General features: G+C 42.6%; 1 non-coding gene across 1 annotated transcript; it reads left to right on the top strand.

Moving 5' to 3' along the window:
• The first annotated feature begins 2,340 nt into the window (after positions 1–2,340).
• On the top strand, positions 2,341–2,425 carry trnak-uuu (transfer RNA lysine (anticodon UUU)). The gene is given in 2 exon segments: positions 2,341–2,377; positions 2,390–2,425. It is a non-coding gene; the product is annotated as a tRNA-Lys (tRNA).
• The last annotated feature ends 2,713 nt before the right edge of the window (positions 2,426–5,138 follow it).

Here is a 5,138-nt window from a genome sequence, read left to right on the forward strand (position 1 = left end):
TTTTATTTATGGCCCCAAGTATTTGAATCATCACCACCAAAAGTTCAAACACCTGTTCTGCATCTGACCTATCAAACCCTTGCATAATCTTGCAGTCCCATATCAGGTCACCCCTCAGCCTTCTCTTTCCGATGGAAAAGAGCCCCAGTCTGTTCAATCTTTCAATATGGGGAAGTATGAACTTTGGACCGAAGCAAGATAGGTTGGAATATTTTCCAACTGGTTCGAATCTAGGAACTGTGGAGGAGGAAAGATGTTTAAGGGTCCAAGTGCAGAAATCACTAAAAGTCAGTGGACAGGAGCAAAAAATAACCCAAAAGGCGAATGGAATGTTGGCCTTTATCTTAAGGGAGTTGGAATTCAAAGGGGTGTAAGTTATGTTCCAGTTATATAAACTCTGCTGAGACCACGTTTAAGGTACTGCATTCAGTTCTGAGCACCACACCTCAGGGAGGATATATTGGCCTTGGAGGGGGTGAAGCGCAGATTCACCAGAATGATACCGGGGCTAAAATAGTTAAGTTATGCGGGACAGGTTGCACAGACAAGGTTTGTATTTCCTTGTGTATAGAAGATTAAGTGATGATGTCATCGAGTTGTTGAAGGTGATTAAATGAGCCAATGGTGTGTGTGTGAGCTGTGAAACAGCTTGAAATACCAATCCTCTCCATCACTGGGGACTGAGTCTTCCAACATACAGGGATTTTCACTCGTGCAAGTTTCATCCACATTTTCCGCTCTTCATTTCTCCGACTTGTTTGTAGCGCCTTTCCCTTCAATTCAGGACTTAAAGGAAAAACTCGATTCTGCTGTCAATCTTCGGGTCACATGGTGAGATTTCAAATAATTGAAAACATCCCTTATCACACTCAATATCGTCACGTATACGTTTGACGAATGCAAAGCGGCTTCAATCGCGGTTTGGCTGCACAACTCGTTCAAAGATACTGTCGGTAATTGGAGGGTCTTTCAAGTCATGACACGAACATAACAGTTCGCACTGCCGTTTTCCGCAAGACGCTTCAGATTCATGGGGAATGATTTCAGTTTGGCGGTTTAATCCGTTCCCTCTTCACAAATCCACCTTTGAACCCCGGACTTTTAGTATTTTTGATAACCGATACCAAACTGGTTTGTCCTGTATTGTACATTACTTTCTAAATATTACAGATAAGCAGAGCACTTGAGATGTCACAGCTGTGACTTTGACTTTTCTCCCTCTCCTCGAGATCTCCCCGGCAACTGCCACTAACCACAATCTTCTGTCACACTTCTCCATCAGAAAGTTCCGAGCCTCGGTTTCCAAATGAAATAACTCCCATCTGTTCAATCAACGACAGCCCAGAGAGAGTTTCTCAGTTTCAGCTCCCAATTTCCCCAAATCCTCAAAGTAGCATGAAAATAATTAAAAGTTCTTATCGTCTGGGGTTTTGTTTCAGATGCCACGGCTTTTAAATGTCGCTGCGGATGTTAAACGAATCGCCTCTTGGTTGGAGGCTTCTGTGTGGGAAAGATCACGAAGCGATAATTGAGAGACCGAGGATGAAGCTGTTTGATGGGAGCACTGGTGACACAGACCGTGCGCGGCTCCAGTGGCGCAATCGGTCAGCGCGCGTTATTTCTACAATAATTATACCCTCGAGAAATGCCGAGATTGTGAGTTCCAGCGCCATGTCAATAGTTGAACTTTCCAAACATTTTGACCAGAGTTCAAGTTCCAACCGGTTCCATAACGCATCGACTTCTTCATGTCCCCGTGTGGGCACTGAGGCACCTCTGGCCTCCCGTCTTGCAATAGCAGGCGAGAGTTTATTTGTTTATGGGAGGGAGTGGGGGCAATTGGCGACAGCTGAAATGGTAAAGCGGCCGGCACAACATCTTTAAATCTAAAGAACCAAAAACACAATTCTTCTTTCGGTGAAGCAGGTATTCATCGGTTTGAAGTGTCGTGTAGGGAAAATTCGGGAGGCAAATCTGCTGCCCGGTTGTCACGGTGCAACGGGTGAAATTATTCAGCTTTCAATTGTTGATCGGCTGAAAGGTCGAGAGGCATTTTCCAGCTCCCGTGTGGAACAAGTTTAGCTTTTGAGCCATTGGGTAAGGTGGTTTTTTTTTTAATTGCTGCTAACGAATGACAAGACATTTTGTACAAACAAGAAGAATTGCAAAATCACGAGTTCACTGTCCATGTTTCTGACATCATGATCAACAGAAACAAGGATTCTCCTCAACAGGTTGCTGAAAATTGGAGAAAAGGGATCCTCACTCGAATTGGACAGCGACAGGGATAATTCTGAGTCCTACCATGAATCTGTATGATGGAAACTAATTCAGCAACAAGCCTGGATACCTCAGTCGGCAGAACATCAGACTTTTAAAGCAGGTAGTGATCTGAGGGTCCAGGGTTCAAGTCCCTGTTCAGGCTAAAAGTTTTAAAACAGCTGGCAAGTTCTGCTTTTCCAGCGGACCGAAAGGAGCAAGAGTTGGCCATCCAGTCCCTCGAGCCTGCTTCGCCAATTTGATAAGGTAATCGCTGATCTTTGACCTCAACTCCACTTTCCCGACCGATCCCCATATCCCTTGAGTTCCTTCGTGTCCAACATTCTATCCATCTCAGTTTTGAATCGATTCAATGGCTCAGCATCCACAGCCCTCTGGGGTAGAGAATTCCAATGGTTCACAACCTTCTCAGTGAAGAAAATATTCCTCATCTCTGTACTAAATGGCCGGCCCCTTATCTTGAGATTATGACCCTTAGTTTTAGACTCTCCAGCTAGGGGAAACAGCGTCCCAGCATTTAACCTGTCAAGCCCTCTAAGAATTTTATATGTTTCAATGAGATCACCTTATTATTGAAAACTGCAGAGAATATAGCTCATTCTACTCAAACTCTCCTCACAAGACAACCCTCTCATCCCAGGAATCAATCCAGTGAAGTTTTGTTGCACCCACTCTAAGGCAAGTGTATCGTTCCGCAGGTCAGGGATCAAAACTGTACACAGTACTCCAGATGCGGTCTCACCAAACCCTATATAATTACAGCAAGGCTTCCTTATCTTTGTAATCCAATCACCTCGCAATAAAGGGCAACATACCATTTGCTTTCCGAATTGCTTGCTGCACCTGCATGTTAACTTTCTGTGATCCGTGTGCAAGGACACACAAATCCCTCTGAATACCAACATTTCGCAGCCTCTCACCTTTGAAAAGATATTCTGCTTTTCTACTCTTCCGAACAAAATGAATAACCTCACATTTCCCCACGTTATAATTCATCTGCCAACTTCTCGCCCACTCACTTAACCTTTCTGTGTCACTTTGCATCCTCTTTGCGTCCTCCTCACAGCCTACTTTCCCACCGAGTTTTGTCTCGTCAGCAAACTTGGATACATTACACTCGGTCCCCTCATCTAAGTCAACAATATCGATTGTAAATATCTGAGGCCCAAGCACTGATATTCACGGCACCCCACTAGTTAAAACCTGCCAACCCGAAAATGACCTGTTTATTCCGACTTTCTCTTTTATGTACATCAACAAATCCTCAATCCATGTTGATATATTACCCACTATCCCATGAGCCCTAATCTTGTCGAACAAACTTTTGTGTGGCACCTTATCGATTGCCTTTTGAAAATCCAAATATTCTATATCCACTGGTTCTCCCTGATCTACCCTGATATCTACACCCTCAAAACATCTAATAGAGTTGTTAATCACGATTTCCCTTTCACAAAACCGTGTTGCATGTGCCTAATCATGTTATGATTTTCTAAGTGTCCTGTTATCAAGTCCCCAGCAATAGATTCTAACATTTTCCCTCCTACTATTCTCAGGCTAAATGGCTTGTCGTTCCCTGTTTCCTCTCTCCCTCCTTTCCTGAATAGCGGGGTTATTTTTGGTACCTTCCAATCCATGGGGACCTTTCGAGAATCATGGGAACTCTGGAAGATAAAATCAATGCATCCATTATCTCTGCAGCCACCTCTTTTAAAACCCTGGATGTTGGCCACCAGGGCCAATGAATTTGTTAGCTTTTAGTCCCATTAATTCCCCCAGTACTTTTTCATTACTAATCTTAATTGCTTTACGTTCCTCACTCTCATTAGAACCTTGGTTCCCCAATAGTTCTGGTATGATTTTTGTGTCTTCTACTATGACGACAGATACAAAATACTTGTTTAACGTCTCTGCCATTTCCTTATTCTCCAATATAAATTCTCCTGCCTCTGTCTCCAAGGGACCCATGTTTACTTTCGCTAATCTCTTCCTTTATACATACTTGGAGAAGCTCCTACAATCCATGTTTATATTTCTTGCTGGTTCACCCTCATTCTATTTTCACCCATTTTAGCAATTTCTTGGTCACCCTTTGCTGATTTCCAAAACCCTCCTAATCCTCAGGCTAACTACTCTTTTTGATAACAATATAAGCCTCTTTTTTCATAATACTATCATTAATTTCTCCAGTTAGCCAAGGTTGAGCCACTTTTCCGGTGGTGTTTTTAATCCTCAAGCGAATGTAATTTTGTTGAGAAATTATGAATTCTCTCTTTAAATGTTCGCCATTGATTATCTACCATCATATTTCTAATCTAATTTTGCAAACCACCTTAGCCAACTCACCCCTCATAACTAAGTTATTGGTTTTGTTTAAATTTAAGACCCAAGTTTCGGACTCAACTACATCACTCCCAAACTCAATATGAAATTCTATCATATTATGATCATTCTTCCCCAGAGGATCATTTATTATAAGATTACTAATTAATCCTGTCTCATGATACAATACTCGAGCTAAAATAGCCTGTTCCCTTGTTGGTTCCTCGACATATTGATCTGGAAAACTGGCTCGAATGCATTCCATCAACATAAAACAGCTTATCTTGAGTTGCTAGCATGATGTCAACACGATGGGATGACTTATGACTAGAAGACACGGCCAGATCTGCCAGGTGAATTAGATGTTTGCTGCAAACTCGGAGAATTAATGAAACCAAGACTTCCCTGCAGAGCAAGGAATTAGAAAGAAAGATGCTGGGTATTGAGAGGCGAAGGATTTTGTCTGTTGCAGGATGAATGGACAAACGGATCTCAACTCCCTGCTTCTTTTCTACAGTGACAAAAATATCATCTCC

Source organism: Heptranchias perlo, chromosome 20 (genome assembly GCF_035084215.1).
Source record: "Heptranchias perlo isolate sHepPer1 chromosome 20, sHepPer1.hap1, whole genome shotgun sequence".
Taxonomy (NCBI): Eukaryota; Metazoa; Chordata; class Chondrichthyes; order Hexanchiformes; family Hexanchidae; genus Heptranchias; species Heptranchias perlo.